Source organism: Desmodus rotundus, chromosome 12 (genome assembly GCF_022682495.2).
Source record: "Desmodus rotundus isolate HL8 chromosome 12, HLdesRot8A.1, whole genome shotgun sequence".
In the NCBI taxonomy this organism is placed as follows: Eukaryota; Metazoa; Chordata; class Mammalia; order Chiroptera; family Phyllostomidae; genus Desmodus; species Desmodus rotundus.
In genome coordinates, this window is record NC_071398.1 from 85,175,182 (window position 1) to 85,197,456 (window position 22,275).

General features: G+C 44.9%; 1 long non-coding RNA gene across 1 annotated transcript; it reads left to right on the plus strand.

The window, feature by feature from the left end:
• The first annotated feature begins 1,708 nt into the window (after positions 1-1,708).
• LOC128779706 (uncharacterized) lies at positions 1,709-19,381 on the plus strand. The gene is made up of 3 exons (XR_008425796.1): positions 1,709-1,884; positions 6,124-6,216; positions 19,302-19,381. It is a non-coding gene; the product is annotated as an uncharacterized lncRNA (long non-coding RNA).
• The last annotated feature ends 2,894 nt before the right edge of the window (positions 19,382-22,275 follow it).

Below are 22,275 nucleotides of genomic sequence, written 5' to 3' on the forward strand. Positions count from 1 at the left end.
AGTTTTCTGGGTTGAGGTGGAGTCAGAAACAGTGGTCAAGGAGGCTCTTGCAGGAAGAGGGAAATTATACCCTGGAGACCAACGCTACTGGTTCAGTTTTGCCCGCGGGGCTGGTCCCGTTGAGTCTCACCTGGCACTAGTGGGTTAGTTCTTAATCATTTTGAGCTGGAGCCACACCTTTGGCTATTAGAATGTTGGGTGGCACATTCGAAAAAAATTATTACAGCAATAATTCCAAGTGACAATGAAGTCAGCAGTGATTTCATCTACAGTCATTGCTAGAGTATAATGAGGCCCCACAGCATCTATGAGTGTAGACGGAGCACTAGTTTGTGGCCCTTTTACATCACCATGTCGCCATTTAGAAAGAGCCTATTTATATGGAAAACTGTATGGAAGTTTCTCAAAAACTAAAACTAGAACTATCTGTAACCCAGCAATTCCACTTCCAGGTATTTACTTGAAGAAATCCGAAACACTAATTTGAAAAGATATGTGCATCCCTATGTTCTTTGCAGCATTATTTACAATAACCACGATGTGGAAGCAACGTGTGTGCCCACTGATAGACGACTGAATAAAGAAGATGTCCATGTACACAGTGGAATATTACTCAGCCATAAAAAAGAACGAAACCTTAATATTTGTGACAACATGGAAGGACGTAGCAGAGGTGTCCAACCTGCGGCCCACAGGCCACATGTGGCCCAGGCCCAGCACAAAATTGTAAATCTACTTAAAACATTATGAGATTTTTTTGTGATTACGTGTCACGATGTATTTAATGTGTGGCGCAAGACAACTCTTCTTCTTCCAGTGTGGCCCAGATGCCAAAAGTTTGGACATCCTGACTGAGGGTATGATGCTAAGTGAAATAAGTCAGAGAAAGACAAATACCATATGATTTCACTTCTATGTGGAATCTAAAGAACAAAATAAACCAACAAGACAGAAACAGACTCATAGTTACAAAGAACAAACTGATGGTTGTCGGATGGGGGTTGGAGGCTGGGTGGAAAAGGTGAAGGGATTAAGAAGGGCAAATTAGTAACAGGTGGGTACAAAATAGTCACAGGTGGGTACTATACTTATTGGGAGAATCACTTAGTAAATTATGTGTCTAATCACTATGCTGTATACTTGAAACTAATATAATGTCAACTGTAATTGAAAAATAAAAATTATTTTTGAAAGACCCTCTGTATTGTCCCTCAAAGCCATCTCCTACATAATCCAAAGACGAAGTTCTTATGTGTTGCAGTCAACACAGATCTTGGGGGGGCGTTGGTGGCATTTTTCATGTGTTGGGGTGGGGCGGGGAGTTTCTAACTCCACATTACACTACGGCCCGTAACAAACGTTTTCTAAAAGACAGTTTGCATCTCTCTCTATACCCTGTGAGCATGATTTACTTGTCTCAACATTCTGACATATGCTGAAAACTCAGCTGTAGCAAAAAATTAACTTTATGTGTTAACCAATAGTTGGCAGCGCGTGTGAAAGCATCAGCAGAAACAGAAAGTAAATAGGAAACAAGGTTCCAGCCCCAGGAAGTTCAACTCGATTCAATCAAGGCTAACTAAACACCTGCCACATCCAAGGCCCTGAGCCTGATCAGGTCACACAGGGTGGACTTCTGTCGCTGCAGAAGCTCTTCAGCCTTGAGCCGAGTCACTGGGCTGGAGCAAGGCCAGTCACAAGCGAGGAAACCACTTATGTACGTCAGAGATATGCTTTCTCTTTTTTTCTCTTTGGAAAGATGTTCTTGGGAGTTCTTTGCCAGGAAGCCGGTCATTTCCTGCCCCGGCGATGAGGTTTCCAAAAGACATAAATAGCTTATTTTACCACGTGGAATCTGCTGAAGATGCCACCACAGACCAGCAGGTAGGCCTCAGAAAGGGTGCTTCCCGGCATCGGGAGAGGTGAGCACATCAGGGAGCTTGGGGACAGGGAGCAGCAGCTGTAGGATGACCAGTACGTGCTCCGCGGAGTGGGCGTGAGGGCCGAGGGTAATAGGACCTGGAAAAGTTGCAAGTCTGCTGGAGACACTGCTAGAAGAAACGCGCTGAGCATGTGGGGAAGCACAGGAGAGAAGACAGTGGAGTAAATGCTGAGGAAGGGCGTCGTGAGGATCTGTAGAAGGAACAGCGACGCCTTGCCAGAAATGTCAGTAACTGGGTGAGCCCCAAGCAGGAAGGGGTCACAGGGGACAAGCAGGGGAAGAGAATGACCACTGGGAGGGCTGAAAGCTGACACCCACCTGGGCATGCCAGACTAAAGAACTCCCCGAGGGTGGGTGTTGACGCTGTATTTGAGTCTGTATCACACATACATTATTTTTGTGTAATGTAATTGTGTACTAAGTTCTATTGGTGATTTACCATGGGATTGATTAAATTATTATCAAACACATCCTTTCTGGTTAAAGGTATTGGCCTATCCAGGCACAAGGGACCCTACCTCAGGCTCGGGTTTTAGAGCTACTCAACGTCTGGTCTTTGTGCCAGCAGCGCTGGCATCACCTGGCCGTTTGGTAGAAATGCAGAGTCTCAGGCCTCACCCCAGAACTACTGAGTCAGATCGCAGGTGATCCACACGCACATTGGAGTCTGAGAACCATCTTCTTCTAGCTGAATCTCACCCCACTGGACGAGGAGGCCCCAGAGCCAGGCAGATGTGGCCACCCACCTCTAGACCATGGCCACCTCCCCTCTAGACCATGCTCCAGGTGGTTGGGTCACCAAAACCCTCTGCATGGATGGCTGTGCCTGATCCTGCCTCCGGGGCCTGCTGACCTCACCCAAACCCATCTTCCCAGGGCCAACCTCACTGTCAGTGTGGGATGTCTGGGACAGAAAGGTGGCCTCAGTGCAGCTGTTTGCAGGGCATGTGGACAGAGGCTGTAGGACCTGCAGGCCGTAGTACCCAAGGGCTTGCATGTGAGGCTGCTCAGAGAGAGCCAGGCGCAGGAAGGGAAGCGGGACAGATGAGAGGAATGGGAGGCCCTGTTCCCGTGCCACCCCATTCCAGCGCAGAACTCCAAGGAGTTCAAGAATTCTGCATTTGAAATTCCTTTCCCGGTCATTCTGAAGGTATATTTGTAAAGGTAGGAGAAGAAAATATATTTTATTTAAAAGTTTATTCTTGCCCTGACCGCTGTGGCTCAGTTGGCTATGCTTCATCCCTCAAAACGAAAGGTCACTGGTCAATTCCTGGTCAGGGCACAGGCCTGGGTTGTGGGTTTGATCCCCGTTCAGGGTGTGTACAGGAGGCAACGGATTGATGTTTCTCTCTCACACCAATGTTTCCCTCTCTATAAAAATAAATAAATAAAACCTTTAAAAAATGTATTCTCTAAATTCATAACTTTAAAATATTTACACATGCATGCATGAACTCAACGTGTGCTTTTGCCTACAACGCGCAAATGTTTTTGTTTTACCCAAAATACACAAACCTGGAGAGAGCCAAATGACCATTCTCACATTCGCTGGTTCCCAAGCAGGACAGGACTCTACCGGAATGCAGCGATGGCCCACTCACCCAGTTTGTGGTAAGAGGGAGGAAATATGCTTTATAACTTGAAAGGGGGGTGTTATAAAGGAAAATACAGATTCTAGAAAGCAGGGTAAAAACAGACCAAGAACTAGCCATTACAGAATTTGAAAAATGCTATAACAGAGGTGTAAGTAGAGTATCCTGTTAGCCCAGAGAAGACGACGTTAGTTCAGCCTGGGAAGTTTCCAGGGTGAAAGCTGGAACTTCCAGGATGAAGTGGCCATTTTGGTGAAAATGAGGTGGAAAAGGCAGACTGTAGCTCAGTCTGGTTAAAGGACTCAATATGCAGAGAAAGTCCGGAGGGCCAACTCTTCAGACGTGGGAGGGGCAAGACTGTTCAGGGTCTCTATTTAGAAGACCAAGATTTCCCAAACTGCTCTGCAGCCATCTCTGTGCCATGGGAGGTTACTAGGATGTAACCAATATTTTTCTTCCAAAACTTATGTGTGTGTATGTATATATATATATATATATATATATATATATATATATATATATATATATCAATGGTATCATGTGGAACAATGGTGAATCTACATGTGAGAAGAAATGAGTTTAGACACAGATCTTACACCCTTCACAAAAACATCACAGACCTAAAAGTAAAACACAAAACCAGTGAAGTCCTAGAAGATAACACAGGAGAAAACCTAGATGGCCCTGGGTATGGCAACGATGTTTTAGACACAACACCAAAGGCACACACAATTTATGAAAGAAAGAACTGGTGAGCTGGACTTCACCAAAATTAAAAAATTCTGAGAAAACAATGTCAAGAAAATAAGAGAAGCCACAGACTGGAAGAAACTATTTGCAAAAGAAACATTTGATAAAAGACTGCTAGCCAAAATATACAAAGAACTCTTAAAACTCAACAATAAGAAAAGAAACAACCCAATTAAAAATGGGCAGAACCCATGAACAGGTGCTTCACCAAAGAAGATATACAGATGGCAAGTAAGCGTCTGAAAAGATGATCAACGTCATATGTCATTACAGAACTGAAAATTAAAGCAGCAATGAGATGCCACTGCTCAGTTGTTTAGAATGGGCCAAACCCAGAACACTGACGACACCAAATGCTGGCCAGTACGAGGAGCCACAAGAACTCTCATTCATTGCTGGTAAGGATGCCAAATGGTACCGCCCCATTGGAAGACAGTTCGACAAGTTTCTTATAAGACTAAACGTACTCTTACCATATGATCCAGCCATTTTTCTCCTTGGTATTTTTACCCAAATGAATTGAAAACTTATGTCCGCAAAAACAACAACAACAACAAAAAACAAAAACCCCGGCCTGTGGATGTTTATAGCAGCTTTATCTATAATCGCCAAAACTTGGAAGCAACCAAGATGCTTTTCAGTAGGTGAATGAATGAACTGTGGTATACATAGACAATGGAATGTTATTCAATGCTAGAAAGACATGTGTTATCAAACCACAAAAAGACATGGAGGAAGCTTAAATGCATACATATTACTAAGGGGAAGAACTCAACCTGCAAAGGCTGCATGCTGTACGATTCCAACCAAATGACATTCTAGAAAAGGCACAACTGTGGAGACCGTAGAAAGATGAGTGGTTTTCAGGGGTGTGGAGGGGGAAGAAATGAACAGGCAGAGCACAGAGGATTTTTAGGGCAGTGAAACTATACAATGGTGGGTACATGTCATTATACATTTGCCCAAACCTGTAAAACGTACACCACCAAGAGCGGCGAAGAACCCTGGTGTAAATATGGACTTTGGATGACGAAGATGTGGCAACGTGGGGTCCTCAGTTGTAACGAATACACCATTCTTGTGGGGCACATCGGTAGTGAGAGGCTGCGGGGGTCCAGGGGTACATGGGGAATCTCTGCACATTCTGCTCAGTTTTTCGGTGCACCTACGACTGCTCTAAAAAGTAAATTTGAAGGAGGAGGAGGACGCGGGGATGAAAATGACCCTCGGCCTCTGTGGTCTTCATCCTAAAACCCACAATCCCAGTCAAATCGTGAAGCAACAAGGACATCAGACAAATCCCAATGGAGAAGCACTCAGCGAAGTACCCGACTAGTGCGTCTAAGACGCTGTCACAGCCAAGAGGAACCTGAGGAGATGTGACAACAAAACGTAACGTGGTGTTCTCGATGGGATCCTGGAACACAGGAAGGACAGTAGGTGAACACTCAGGAAATCTGAATCCAGTGTGTTAATAATAATATATCAATACTGGGTTCACTACTTGTAACAAATGTACATTACTTTCTTTGCAATTTTTCTGTGAATCTAGAAGGATTCTGAAGAGAAAAATTATTTTTAAAAAAGACATTGAACACACTTATGTGGTTTTTACCCCATAGTGCCTACTTGCCCTCGGAAATGCGTGCATGCAGGCACAGTGGGCAAAGCCTCACGCACCTGTGCCCAGTGGGTGCAGGAGGGCAGCAGCAACCCTTAGCCAATCAACAGTCATCTCTCACTAGGCTGCTGCGATTTCAGCAGTCGTCGTCACGCTATTCCGTGTTTGTTGTGGCCTAAACATTTACACGCCATCTCTTCAAATTCTGTGCTGGACAGAAGGAGGATGAGCCTGCTCTCGCTGCCAGGGCTACACACATTCATTTCTCACGGCTCTGAAGGCTGGCGGTTCAAGATCAAGGTGCCAGCGAGGTAAGTTTCCTTCTAAGACTTCTTTTCTTGTAGGCAGCTTCCGTCTTGTACATTCACAGGACCTCTTCTTCGTGCACACGCACAATATAGTTGACAGGCAGCTTCATTCCTTTTTTTCTACGTTAAAAGTCAGAACGTGCCAAAAACATAAAATCCCAGCCTGACAAATGAAGTGAGGAACAAAGGGAGGAAGTGACAACGTTGGCTGGGTGTTTTGGGGAGGGAGAGAGAGAGAGAGAGAGAGAGAGAGAGAGAGAGAGAGAGAGAGAGAGATGTCTTACAACCCCATGAAGGGGCCCTGCCTCATCGCCTCATCTAAACTTGCTTTACCTCCCAAAGGCCTCATCTCCAAACACCATCACAGCGGGGTGAGAACTTCACCAAAGGTGTTTTGGGGGAACTCGGTCATTTCATCCCCAGCTGTGGGGAAGGCCCCCAGGCTCGGGAGCCACACTGCTTTGACCCACTTACTCAGTGACTGCCTGTGCCTCCACTTCCTCATTTGTAATAAAACCTTGCAAGTGGCTCTGAGGATTAAATGAGTTGATGTATACAAAGTGTGTAGCACCGTGTAAGTGTCCTCAGTTCAGATGTGTGGGAAATGCTACAACAAACACTTGGGGAAGCTTTTACAAAGTTTTGAGCAGGGAGGGTCCGCCTCCAGCATTCTCCTGTCTCTGCAGGTGTGCCCAGCAGACACCCAGCCAGAATCACTGCTTCCTGCCTTTGTTCCCCGCCTCATCTGTCAGGTTGGAATTTTCTGTTCTTGGCACGTTCTGACTTTTAACTTAGGGGAAAAAAGGATGAAGTTACATATTCAATTGTACAAGATTATGATGGTTCTCAGCTCCAACTCATATTCTTTTGGCAGAGAATTATATAAATAAAAACAGACATCTCATGAATATATAGCACTTAGTTACGCATTCAATTTAGTTGAATTCCAAGTGTAATTTTGATGTCTTAACAGATGCCGACCTTTACTCCATGGTGAACTTCAAGGGTCGTCTCTTCCTTACCTCACCTGTGGTACAATTACAGTTATTGACTGCTCTTGCCCTTCAATTGGGCTAAAATAAAATAGCTTAGCCCATCCTCCACCATAAGTTTGCACTCTCACAAATTCCATTTTCAACTTGCTACACCTATTTGAATGGTTGGTGTAAACCACGGACGGTACTAGTTTTACATTTTTAATTGGGGTAAAATACACATAACGCAATATTGATCATCTTAACCATTTTAAGTGTACAGTTGAATATGAACTGTGTTTTTATTGTTAATTCCTGTTTTATGGACCTACCTGCATTTAACTTGTGACTGGTGTAAACACAATATATCTTAAATTTAAAAAAAAGTCCTCAGATGCCTGATAACCACACCCTGCAGAAGGCTCTAGAAGGTTTTTCTTTGCTTCCTCTTTATTTATTTTTTAATAGTCCGGCTCTGTTCAATGGGAAAAGTTTTGGTTTCCTAAGAAAATCTGAATAATCCGGGTAATAGCAATTACTGTCATAAACCTCCCTGGACAGCTCACAACCCTTCCTGTTTCCCTGGTACCTTATCTTTTGAATAAGAAAATAAACATCTCTTTGGTTCTCTCCTTTCTGGTGAGGACAGAAACAGGACAGAGAAATGCAGTTCCTGTTTGGCCGAGAAGGGAACCAGGCAAAGAGTCAGGGAAACGCAGTGTCCTGGGCAGGACCTGGGCCAGGGCTGATGGAGAGCCTGCTCCCCTGGCTCCTCCGGAAAGCTCTGTGCTCAGCTCAGCGAGACACTGTCACTCACGGAGCTCCACGTGTGACGGGTCTACAGCCCAGTCAGAAAGGCAGCTGCTCAAGGCCATATGTGAGCAGCAAACGAAGGGTGCGGAGGGCAGAGGCAGGGTTAGAGGGTGAGAAACCTCTTCACGGGGGAAGTGGGGTTCCTGGCACACCTGGGATTGTAGCTGGATCATTGGTGGAGAAACAGAGGGAGAATTAAGGGCCTGCTGCTAGGGAAAGTATTTGTGCAAAGAGGAAAACGAACTTGCATGTTGGGAAAACGTGTATCTCCCTCGACCGTTTTGCTAATGATTTTCATCTCCTGAACTTCAGTTGGTTGGTTGGTTTTTGCCATTTGCAAAGGCTTTTTGTTTGTTTGTTTGTCTGTTTCCACCTTTCCTTGAATCCTTAAGGCAACTTCCAGCATTTACCTTTTTATATTTCTGCGGATGAGAAACAGAGCTGTCTTTTCTCCTCTTTGGACATTGGCTTCCGGAGGGCAGAGGTCATGGCCGTGCAGTGCAATGTGTCTGGGAAAAATACAAGGAGATTCTCCTTGCCTGCATCAGGCCACGTATCCAGGGTTAGACTTCTCCCCCCAGAAGGAGATGCCTGGAAAGTGGTGGTGGGAGGGGTGATCCCATCTTCAGACACTTCTGAGGTGCCTGTGAATAGCTAAGTTTGGGGAGGATCTATCCCATCACTGACCTTGAATTTCTCCAGACAGATCACATGTGGTTTCCACGACTGTGTTTATTCAATAGCAACACTGACCAGTCTGGCCTCGGGGTCAGGTCTGGCTTAAGTCTGGACCCCGAAGGCCCTGATCAATTTTGTGGTCTCTCCAGATGCTTCAGGGTCTCAGTCTGGTTACTTAACTTATCCTGGTCGCAAGTGGTTAGCCAAGAAAAAAGGGCTTCTGGGCAGAGTGCCATTAGGAAGAATGTCCCTCAGGAAACAACACACCCTTTTATTTATGGTCTTTTCCTTTTCCCCCATCAAACCAGATTTTGCTTTCTCACACTACTGAGGTGAAAGGGACAAAGACTTGTGTTTAATATGCAAACGCAGTAGCTCCCGTTCAGATTGCTATTATCCCTGCAAAAAGACGGCTTTCAGTGCTTTAAATCCTTTAGCTAGTTGCTTTCATCACATGGGTTACATTTACCTATTTTTCGTTCAAATTTTATACAGCATAATCACAAGGTAAGGGAAGCAGTCCTATATGATTTTTCTAACCATTCATTCCGTTGAATTTTTGTTTAAAGAAAATTCTACCTGGATTTCATGTAAAGGAATTGCAAATAAGTATAAGACTTGAATGTATAAATATGATATTTTATCTTATTTTCCATGACAGATGAGAAAATCATCAACACATGCAAGTATAAAAGCACTATATGCCCTCGATTTCTTTTAGTTTCCTTGTCTGTAAAATTAAAGGTTGTTCCTGAATAGGTTATTTTTGTTTCCTTCTATAGGCAGACATGGTACTGTTTTTGTTGGAAATTTAAAATGGTACATCAGTTAAAAAAAGAAAGAGGGCTAGAAGGGGAGACAAAAGTTCGGCTGGGAGCATACTGGTGACTACCTCTGAAGATCTCACGGTTCTGAGAAGGGTCCGTGTGGGTGTGAACAGAAGGAGGGATCAGCAGTCCTCCCATGGGGTCTTTCTACCTGGAGTTTAATGTCTGCAGCCAAGGGTTTTGAAGCAGGTGACGAAAGTACAAGAAGTGGCTGAAGGAGAGTCCAAGGGGAGCAACAGGAGACCCAGTCGCCAGAACAGTGCCCAGCCCCTGCCTGAGAGTGTGCAAATACACCATAAAACACGCTGCGCTGGCCAACACAGACAAACAAATCTGTGGCTATAAGCAGCCCACAGGCTACACGCAGCCCACAGGCTACTAGCTTCCCACCCTTACATTCTAATCCAACAAATCTCTTTATTTTTTAAGTAAAAATCTGAGATCCAGAGAGAGGCAGTAATCTGCTGGAGGTCAGCAAAGGGGGTGTAGTGAGGAAGAGAAGCCAGGTTTCCTGATTCCCAAGAACTGTTCTTCCATCTGATTATTCCCCAATAATCAGATTATTTCCCTGGTGTGGCTCAGTGGATTGAGTGCTGGCCTGTGAACCAAAGGGTCGCTGGTTTGATTCCCAGTCAGGGCACATGCCTGGGTTGTGGGCCAGGTCCCCTATAGGGGGTGTGTGAGAGGCAACCACACATTGATGTTTCTTTCCCTCTCTGCCTCCCTTCCTCTCTGTCTAAAAATAAATAAATAAAACCTTTGAAAAAGAAAACAAAAGTAAAACCAATGAAAATATTGTCGTTTCAACATGTAATAAATATAAAAAATTATTAGTAAGACATTTACATTCTTCATTACACAAATCTTCAAAATATGGTGTGTATTTTATACTGACAGCATATGTTAATCTGGGTAACCACATTTCATGTGCTCATTAGCCACCGTGGCTACTGGACAGTGCCATTCTGGAAGCTTCCTTATCGTTCCATTCTCTCCCTGCTCACAGCCAACCAAGGAAGAGAGTCCCCAGAGCTTTATCTCTCTCAAGCTTTCTATTGCTGGTTAATTAAATCTCTAAGCAATGGCTGAATCACTTGCAATTGAGGAAGACAATTTAAGAAATCTGTCTCAAAGGCAAGACAACAGCTCCCCGTACAAGGAGGGGAGTCAAGTCCTTAGGGATAGATATCTTGAAGGAGGAGCCAGCTTTGAATGGGGTTCCCCCGGTGTGGGAGGCGAGAAGGCAGGTCATTGACAAGGAGAGAAGAAAGCAGAGAAGAGGAACGGTCCGGTTAGAGTCACTGCTTCCTTCAAGGTCACCATAAAGGGGAGTCTACAGGGCTTAACTCACTTAGTCCTCACAACTTGTCCGCGAGGTGGGCACTATATAATGCCCGTTTTACAGAGGGGGAAACTGAGACACAGAGAGGTCCTGCAGCTTGCCTGGGGTCACGGAGCTACCAATCAGAAGAGCTAGTGTTCAAGGCCTAGGTCTGAGGCACTTCCGCACTCTCAACCACTGGGATATACTTAGGATTTTCTCACACCGTCTCCAAATACCCAGGAAGGCCACATGGACATTTGCATAAAATGTGCACGAGTGTGGGTACTTACATCTAATTTATTATTGTCCCTCATGACTGAATGGTCTATTTTCAGGCAAATTTCAGTCTAAAACAGTACCACCGCTTCCCAATATAGTGCTAGTTTTTTCATCTTTGCCTTTGCTATTTCTTTTCACCCTCCCACTCTTTCTGGTGGATCCCCAGGGACAAAACTGTTATGAGGGGGCGACAGAGAGCAGAGAAGTAGGAAGTGAATACCAGAAATCAGCGGGGCTGGCTACCAGCGGAGGAGTTGGTGTATCTATAACATCTAATTTGAGGTGATGGGTGGGGGAAGATAGCAAAAATCTTGTGTAATCTTTTTCTCCTACAGTATCACTATGAGCCTGGACACTGATACTTGGAATCACCATGTCCATGATCCCTATGTGGCTTCAGCTGATATTATGTTTGGTTATTTCTTGATATTCCCAGAGTCATTGGCCAGTACTGGTACAAACAGAGGCAGCCCGAAGAAGGGGGACATTCACAGACTCCTCTGCGAACTCCTCAGGACGAAAGGCTACAGGCTTCAGCAACAGAAATATCCAGGACAGTCTCAGGCTGAGTGTGGTCTGTGAACGGCTCCCTTCTTTGGGCTGCCTTCAGGGCACTCTTTCCGCCCCTCGGTTCTGTACTCACCGAAACCCCTAGCACAGAGCAGGCATCTGATACCTTTGAACCGTAATACTTGGAGCCCACTAGTCAAACCGCTTTACTTTTTTTTAAAAACCACTTTACTTCTCTATAGAGCATTTTCATAAATGTTATTTCTTTCATTGTCACAACTTCTTTGATTGTGAGGCAGGAAAGAAAAATCTTATGTTTTCCAGGAAACAAATATGTAAACAAATTGAGGTTCTGAGGGTTAAGTAAATAAGCCCATGCTTCATGCAGTTAGTAAGTGAAAGGTCTGTCTTTTGAATCAAGATTTCAGGTTCCCAATCCCAAGTGTTTCCCACTGCCTGGGGGCAGAGCTGGAAAGCTGTTGGCTTCTCTCTTCTCCTACCCCTCCTTTGCCCTCTGCCCAGTAATGCCTGAGATAGACAGAGCTACCTTTTGCAGGAACCCTAACAGAGCTACCCTTCTGTAAGTTGAGCCTCACTTCCTGTGAAATAACAAGCCACCCCACTGGGTCAGCGCCCATGACTGCGGACCATCTGGTAGCCCAGTACTGTGCTAAGTGTTGAGATGTAAAGAGGGATAAGATAGGTGAAAAACCCACCAGCAGAAGTTCCTGGATGTTTCTGCTGCACACCCGAGAAAGAGATGGGGAGACCATGGACTCTTGGAAACAGCGCAAGAAGCAGCAATGACCAGAATAAAGGCAAAACGTTAATAAGAGTGCCAGAGCAAGAAGAGTCATAAAGTGAATAACAAAGAGACATCTGCAAAGAAAGCGGGAGTGGACTTTCGAGCTCCTCTCCCTGCCAACTCCTATCCCCAATATTCCCTGCTAGAACGCCTTAGGGCTGGAAAAGTCTTGGTAAAACTGATGCAGGTGTTCCAGAGAACCCAAGGATCCACGCCCCTCTGTAGTTTCTTGGTTTCATGCTGGAAAGAATTCACTTTCAAGCCAGTGTGAAGTTTAAAGCTAAAGTGAGTTCATTAGTGAAGCACTGAGATAGAGAGTGGCTACTCCACGGGCAGAGAGCAGCTCCCCTTCAGTGAAATTTGCTTCCTTTATTGAGGTTCATATAATCAGGGGGTAGGGTATTCATTGAGGGGGAGGAATATTCAGGGTCTTCCTGGGAAAGAGGTGGGGATTTCTCAGAGGAGCTACTTGACTGTTTTGCGTCCTTATGCTGCTTAGCAGGCTGATGCTTTACAATGAGAGCGTAAAGAGGCCAGGGATTACCGTTAGGTAAAATTAGTTGCCATGTTGGATCAAGCTGGTCTGTGCTGGTTTTAAGCCATAAATGGTGGCCTTACTTCCTTGTTGACAGTCCCTGTAGCTTTTATCGATTGCAGGTGTTTTGCCACGAACCCTAATCTCAAAATTGGCCATATCTTGGGTTAGACGACTCCAAGGACACTGGGGGAAATTTCCCCTTTGATGGCTTCTTCCTCACCTGGACAGATGGGGGACTATTGCTGGGGCTGGGGTGGGACATAGGAATCAGGGAGGGAAAAATAGATGTATCTGTTGTCTCTGTTGGCTAGGCCTCGGAACCTCTTCTGGTTTGGCTGTGGTGTTGGTTTTGCGTCATAATGCGCGTAAATCAGTTTGGACATTTAATGCTCGGAATAGATCATTCTATCCCAAGACTGGAAGTCAAGCAGTGAATGGAGGAGGACATCAAAGGGACTCTTCCCCTGGGTGGGAGGGAACACCACCACCGACAGCCACAACCACACTGCTCACCTCCCTCTTTAACAGGGCTCAGCCCAGTTGGGATGTTTTCGTTCAACTAGCAGGGAGAGAATGTCCCTAAGGCTAATCTGAAGGCTCTTAACTCCCAGATATGGACAGTTTCTTTTTTTAATAAGGAAAAATCCGAAGGAACTCTCCCCACTGCCTGTCGGCCCTGCCCAGGTTCCCTTCTGTTGACCCCTCTGAGCTGGCAGCAGTCCTCAGTGACCCACCCACCAGGAACTCTGACCAGTGACCTGGCAGCTGCTCCTTCTGAAGGAAATTCAGTTCCATTCAAAGCCTAAAGGCCAGCTTCATGGCTGGACAGCTCAACTGCTGCCAGGGATGCTCCCAGAATCTCCATTTCCCAACTTCTCAAAGGGTTTGGTGTGGAATGACATCAGGCTCCGCCCTGAAAAGAGGAGGATGCTCATGGGGGCTGACCACCAGGTGCTGCCTGCTTAAATTAATCCTCGGCACCAGCTTCAAAAAAGCTATAATGATCTCTACTACACAGACGGGGAAACTGAGGCTCGGAGAGATGAAATGCCTTTCCCAAAGCCATGGAGCCAGCCCTCAACGGGGCTTGAGTTTCAGCACAGACCTGCCTGACTCCAGAGCTGGTGCCCTTCCCACTGCCTCACTTGGCCTCTTGGTATTTCTGGCACTACATGGAAAACATGTAGTGCCACATGAACTGGGGCACCGGTGCCCTCCCATGAAGGGTATAGCTGTGGCTTGTTTGTAACCCTTCCCCGCCTTGGGAAAATGACTCTGCTCAGCCCCTAGGATTCCCCATTCAGTGCCTGAGCCCTTGTATTTTGATAAACTCTCCCGGTGATTACAATGTGAAATCCTGGTCGAGGACCACCGACCTAGGCATCTCTAGGCCCACACTTATGCGCCATTAGGTTATTGAATGCTAACTGTCCAGGCGTATCATGTTCCCCATCTCATGTAATGCTCTTGAAAACCCCATCAGGTAAAGAAATTTCAGGGACCTGCCTAGTTGCCATAGCGGGAAAGTGGCAGACCAGGATGTCCAACCCAAGCAGTGTGGCATCTGAGGCTGCAGGCTTAGCAGCTGCTCCTCCATATGGCTTCTTCATTGGTTCCATTACATTTTCATGGGGTCTTCTGCAGAAAATATTTTCTCTCCAGAGAAATGAATTGACTAAGGGGAATAACTCATTTAACCACATGGCTGAGGTTGATAGGGTATTTTGAGACAGACAAAATTTTCAGTACTTCCCTCCTCTCCCACCTCAGATCAGATGTTATAAATAGGCCAATCCTGCTGATTCCTGGCCTTCACTTCCTACTTTTTTCTCCGTATCTCCCCCGCATACAGTTTGGCTCCCAGGAGTCCGCCAGAAATGGTGGGCGGGTGAAAAGGAATAGCAAAGAGAAAGATGAAGAAAGCAGCCCTTTTTGCCAAGCAGTGGTACTGTTTTAGACTGAAATTTGCCTGAAAATACACCATTCAGTCATGCAGACAATAATAAAGAGTGTTAGCTAAGACTCGCTTTAACCGATGGTTGATGTACTATTTCTAGTGCTCTACAAATATAACTCACTTAATCTTTACAAGAACTCCACCAGGCGGGTTATGTCACTATCCTCAATTTCAGATGAGGACACCGAGGCACAGAAGGTCCTAGAGACTTGTCCCCAATTGCTCAGATTTGAGTGGTGGAGCCATGATTTGTCCCAGAAAGTCTTGCACCAAAGAAAACTGGGTCGGAGAACCAAGATGGCGGCGTAGGTAGACACACTGCGCCTCCTCGCACAACCAGAACTGACAGAGAATCGAACAGCAAGGGGGACCAACACCAAGGAAACAGAAAATAATCATTCATCCAGACTGGTAGGAGGGGCGGAGACGGCACTGGGGTGGAGAGGACTCGCGTGGCTGTGGCGGGACTGAGACTGGCGGAGTGTGGGACAAATGGCGCAGGCAGTCCGAGCACTAGCAGACCCTGCGGTCCCACATTTGCACAGATAAACCCAGAGGGCCGGACTCAGAGTGGCGGAGAGTGGGGCAGGCAGAGTGGCGGGTAGCACCTTGCGGCACCACATTCGCCCACAGATAAACCGGACGAATGGCGGGCAGCGAAGCAGACCGCTGCGCAACCCAGGGCTCTAGCTCGGGGAAATAAAGCCTCAAACCTCTGATTGAAAGCACCCCTGGGGGTTGGGGCGGCAGGAGAGACTCCCAGCCTCACAGGAGAGGTTGTTGGAGAGACCCACAGGGGCCTAGAGTGTGCACAGGCCCACTTACTCGGGAACCAGCACCAGAGTGGCCCAGTTTGATTGTGGGTAGCGGAGTGAAAGACTGAAATCCAGAGGAGAGTGAAGCGGGCGCCATTGCTCCCTCTCGGCCCCGCCCCCACGTACAGCATCACAGCGCAGCGACCAGCGTTACCCCGCCCCGGTAAACACCTAAGGCTCCGCCCCTTAAAGTAACAGACACGCCAAGACAAACAAAAAAAAAATGGCCCAAATGACAGAACACTTCAAAGCTCCAGAAAAAATACAACTAAGCGAGGAAGAGATAGCCAACCTATCGGATGCACAGTTCAAAGCACTGGTTATCAATATGCTCACAGACTTGGTTGAATCTATTCGAAAAACAGATGAAAAAATGAAGCCTATGCTAAGAGAAACAAAGGAAAATGTACAGGGAACCAATAGTGATGAGAAGGAAACTGGGACTCAAATCAATGGTGTGGACCAGAAGGAAGAAACAAACATCCAACCAGAAAAGAATGAAGAAACAAGAACTTGGAAAAATGAGGAGAGGCTTAGGAACCTCCAGGACACCTTGAAACGTTCCAACATCCGAATTATAGGGGTGCCAGAAGGAGAAGAGGAAGAACAAAAAATGGAAAACTTATTTGAACAAATAATGAAGGAGAACTTCCCTAATCTGGCAAAGGAAATAGACTTTTGGGAAGTCCAGGAAGCTCAGAGAGTCCCAAAGAAGCTGGACCCAAGGAGGAACACAACAAGGCACATCATAATTACATTACCCAAGATTAAACGCAAGGACCTACATCCAAGATTACTGTATCCAGCAAAGCTATCATTTAGAATGGAAGGGAGGATAAAGTGCTTCTCAGATAAGGTCAAGTTGAAGAGGCTCATCATCACCAAGCCCTTATTATATGAAATGTTAAAGGGAGTTACCTAAGAAAAAGAAGATCAAAAATAGGAACAGTAAAAATGACAGCAAACTCACAGTTATTAACGACCACACATAAAACAAAAACGAGAGCAAACTAGGCAAACAACTAGAACATGAGGGTTGTCAATAAGGAACTGGGAGCGGGAGAGGTGGGTAAAGGTACAGAGAATAAGTAGCATAGATGATAGGTGGAAAATAGACAGGGGGAGGGTAAAAATAGTGTAGGAAATGTAGAAGCCAAAGAACTTATAAGTATGACCCATGGACATGAACTTTGGGGGGGGGGAATGTGGGAGGGAGGGGGGTGGGCAGGATGGAGTGGAGTGGGGGGGAAATGGGACAACTGTAATAGCATAATCAATAAATATATTAAAAAAAATAAAAAAAAAAGAAAACTGGGTCAGCTGTTCACCTTGGGAGCAGCCTCTAGGACAGCCTGTGGACTCTGTTCGGAAGGAGGGGCAGCACGCTCTGGACCCCTCTACGAGTACGACCTGTCTCCACCTGCTCCCCAGGGGTCTTCAAGGGTTGAGGAAGAAGGAGACTCCACTTTTTATTCTATTTTGTTTTACTTCTTGTTAGAAGGACAATTCTAAAGAAAAGGGAAAGATCACACTTTTAAGACTTTAAACTCATTCTTAATGAGAGGACCAGGCAGATGTTGCAATGGGTTCTAAAGGACAACACGTTTATAGATCAGGAATTTGCAAATGGATGTGAATCTGCTTTTTCTAGGATGAGGGGAGACGTTGTCCTTCTACCAGACACAATTCCCTTGCGTGTCTATCATTTCGACTTGTAATAAATACAAAAAATTATGAATAAGACATTTACATTCTTCATTACACAAATCTTCAAAATCCGGTGCGTATTTTATACTGACAGCATATGTTAATCTGGGCAACACATTTCACATACTCATTAGCCACCGTGGCTACTGGACAGTGCTGTTCTGGAAGCTTCCTTATTCTATTCTCACCCTGCTCACAGCCAACCAAGGAAGAGAGAGAGTCCCCAGAGGTTTATCTCTCTTAAGCCTTCTATTGCTGGTTAATTAAATCTCTATAAGCGAGATTATTTACATTGCCATAAGTTATCTACTATTTACAGAGTTGTAAGGTAGCTCAAGGGCAATGAAAGGCTAGAATCGGGTCATCTTCAAGGGTGTGTTCTGAACAATGCATAGTTTCCTACCGGGAACACCTAGTAATTTTTTTTTTTTTGCTTATTTCAAATTTCCTTACCTTCTTCATCGCTAGAACCTTTACATGTCGTACAATATTATTTGAGCAATTTGAATGTTAACTGTATTCTCTCACTCTTTTTCTGGCCCCCAGCACGTTTTTCCTCTCCTCATTCTCCTGAGTTGACATGTTTCTATTTATAAACTAATTTATATTCTGGAGTTTGATAATTTCAATATCTGAGGTCTGATTCTTCTCTTTGTTGCTCCTGTTGACTCTCATTTACGATGTTTTGTTTCCTGGTGGGTTTTGTGGTTTGTATTTAAAAACTATGAGTTTGTAAAGACTTTGGATCTTTACCTGCTGGGATTCTTTGAGGCCTGGCTGAGGGTGGTGTGTTCCTCTGCAGAGAATTTACATTTGCTTCTTCTAGGCTCTCAGAATAACCATCCACTGAGGACCAATTTAAATGAAACTCTAAACCTGAGGTTTTCCAGAATATGCAGATAGAGTGAATTTGGACTGGGAACCTGAGTTGAGGGCTGCCTTATGGTGACACGTGTCTTAAAGAGGCTTTTTCAAGACAAGTAATTCCTTATTAGTCCCTTTGTGGGTACCCCACTCCCACCACAGGTCAGTCCTGCAGAAGTCCAGCTTCGTGCTGGGGTCTCTGATCTGCTCCTTCAGCTTGTGTGGGCGTGGCCCTGTGGTCTGTAGAAATTGACAGATTTTTCCCTCAGAGAGCCTCTGGCTTTACCACTCACTCACCTCTTTGCCATTTGATTTTTTATTTTGTCTTTTAGTTTTTCTGTGTGTGTGTATGGGCATGCCAGCTCAGCAATACATTCTTAAAGTTTTTAAATTTTTAAAATTAATTTTAGATATTTTAGGTACTTGGCAGTGGTAGGATTTTCAAGAATATCTGGTCTACCACATTGTGGGAAATAGCAGTTATTTTTTATTTCCAAAGTAGTAGCGTAGGGTAATAAAATACATAGGATTTGAGCTCATTTCAATTCAAAATGGCTACTATGTGACAAGCACAGAACTAGATTCTGGTGCCCAAAATCCTGGCCTCGCCCTCAGGGCAGTGCCTGGTCCCATCTCCCTTATGAAGTCAGCACTGGGTTGAATTTGTATGAAGTTGCTTACCAGCCGTATTAACTTGAACAGCATTTCTTAACCTGTGCAAAGGAAGTAGGTGCTGCAAGGACAGTGGTGGAGGCCACGTGAACTGACCTGTGGATCTCAGGATGGTTTCTGATGTAAATAACAGAACTCCAAACTTCATACGGTTTAAGCAAGAAGAAAATGTCATATCCTATGCCAGGAAGTCATATCTCACACTTAGTCCGGAGTTACCCCAGGCCCCAGGGAAGAACATCAGGACTCTCGGCTCTGCTCTGCCCACCCCTACCTGCTGACATTCATCCGGAGTTTGCTAACGAGACCACTACTGCGATTTCAGGAACACCATCTAGACACAGTCCCCGGAGGGAAAAGCCGTCTCTTTCTGCCTCTTCCCCAGAACCTTCCCCGTCCCCCCAGGTGAGTTCCCTTTAGGCTTTATTGGCCAGAGTCGTATTATACAACCTTTTCTAAGCCACTCATTGTTAGGGAAATGGAACATCATGACGTGTAGACTAGTTAATACTCACCTTCGGAATGGGATAGGACCCCTTTCTCTGAGCCTCGAAAAGAAAGAATAGAACAAAGGTGGGGTTCCGTTAGCAAGGAAGAAAGGGAGCGATGGAAGTTGAGTAGGCCACCAAGAGGTTCCACCACACTCCACAGATGCCCGGGACAATGATGACCACCTAGTAGAAATGTCCAGGAAACGTCAGTCATCAGTCCTCTCGAAACCTAAACCTAATCTATACCCAAACCTAATCTCAAACGAACTTGTTTGAGGGCAACATCTTAACGCGACTCTTCACTTAGCTCTCAAGTCATTTGGAAGGTGGCAATGAAATATTTTTCAAAAGCTTCGTATGATTGACAGTCTCCAGAAGTGGAAGCCAGTTCTCCATGTGGCGCCGCATACACACCGCCAAGCGGGAGGTCTGGGGTTGGCTGGTTTCTGCTCCCCTCTGAACTGGCGGATCCTCCGAACCTCTACACAGCTTTCATTCCAAAATTGGCAAAGGAAATCTCCTCTGAGGTACAGCCCTGCCACGCACCTCCCCCCCCCCCGGCCTGTGAGGGAGGATCCCCCGCCCTGTCATTTCACTTCAAATAAAATATAATAAATATAAAAGTCAAACAAAAGACAGACAAAAAGCAGGCTTAGAAAGACAGAATAAGGAAAACACACACACTTTCACGAAAGTGAGAGAGAATAAAGGAGGCAAGGGGAACAGCACCTCTGTGTCCACTGGAGCTCTGGGGCATCCAGATTTTTCTAAACTGCTTTTCATATTTAAAGATTTATTACTTATTCTCCCCTTCCTAATAACCTTCTCTTCAGCAGTTTCTGTATTCATCTGGAAGCCAGAGGATGAACAAGAAACACCCCCTCCTTCCTTGTCTCCACCCCTGTCCTTGGGAATCCGTGACTCCAGGAAACGTTTCAGATAAAACAGTTCCAGTTACTGGAAAATCTTAAGGCTTTCCTCTGTGGATTTACAGAGGCCTGGGCTCTGACTCACAAATAAAAGAGATTTACGAAGAGATAGTAACACCTTTCGCAGATCTTAAGTCACCCGTCTTTCCCGGATTCAAACTCTTCAATCACACAGTGATGAAGGCTGGGATGCATCCATGCTTTCCAGACTGTCCCAGGTGTGCATGTGTGCACGTAAGTGTGTGTTTTTACTTAAACAACAGAACATCCTTTTGAATGATGACATCTTACATGGAAGTCCAACATAAAATACAGACGAGATAGATGTGCTTTGGCTGAAAGGAAGGTGGGAGTAGTAAGGGTGGAATAAGAGGAGGTGGGGGATTATAAAGGACCCACTCTGGGCCCCAGCAGTCTCTGGAGGTACTGTCCCAAGCCGGGCCTTCCCAGGGCCACCTGGCAACCACTGGCCTAGCTGCTTCCTATGGTCCCTTCTGGTCCAAAATGCTAAGGTTCTGCTCTTTGTGTCTCAAACAGGAAGTCCGATTGTTCCATTCTAGATTTCCAGAGTATCCCAAAACACCTTCCATAGATATGAAGTAGGAGAAAACATATTCCCTCCCTAACCCTATTTCTCTCTTTATAATTTTGAGAAGAGATTAATAAAGGAAATAATATGTATATGAAATAATATGAGTACTACCTACCATCCATCATCAGAAAGATACAATTTGACAAATTTTTTTCAGATAACTTTTTAAAAACAAAGAAATAAAACCTCACAGATGAAGTTGAAGCTCTCTTAGCTCATCTCCCCAGTCTTATCTTCCTTCTTCTCTCCTCACATAAACATTATCGTGACTGAATAATGGCCCCCAAGATGTCCAATGGCCCCCAAGACGTCCAATATATTGTGGATGTGTTACCTTACCTGGCAAAAGGAATTTGCAGCTGTGATTAAATGAAGGGTTATGAGATGGGAAGATTACTCTGGATTATCCAGCTGAGTCCAATGCAGTCACAAGCACCTTTATTAGAGGGAGGGTCAGAGTCGGAGAAGATATGGTGATGGGAGCAGAGGTTGGTGTGACGCGGCCAAGAGCCAAGGCGTATGGGTGACCTCTAGAAGAGAGAAAGTCACAGATTCTGTCCTAGAGCCTCCAGGAGCAACTGCCCTGCTGCTCTCTCTACTGTAGACTTCTGACCTCAAGAAAGGTGGTATTCTTTTCAGTTACTAAGTTTGTGCTAACAGAAAACCAATACAATGAGTTAGGTGAGTTTTCATGTGGTCCACATTTTTATTCTTGGGCTAGACTGATAGATAAGTAAATAGAATGATAGAAACATAAATAGATGGTAGGTAGATACGGAGAAATAATTTTATGTATTTTCTATATTCACCTGATGTTTCTGAGAATCTATTTATTTGACACATGAATGTCTAGTTCATCCACTTTAATTGCAATGTAGTACTTTGTGACATGAATACACCATAGTTTATTTATGTAGTTCTCAGAAATGGGGATTAAGATAGTTTTCACAGCAATAAACATCCTTGTATTATTTCCTTGTACACATATCTCCTTATACATATAAGCAAAAGGTCTACTAGAATCGGTTTCTAGAATTTGCAGATTCTGGCTTTACCCCAGCCGTTTTATTTTACAAAATAAAGTTCAAAATCACATGAGCTCAGACTATTGCAGGGGCTACTGCTGGGGAAGGGAATAGGATTCAGAGGAAGAATGGGGAGGAAAACTTTCACATTCACCTTCATTTCTGATGTTTGGATTTTTTACAGGCATATATTATACTACCACAATTTTATATATATATAAAATTATATATATATAAATATATATATATCCCCAAGTATTTA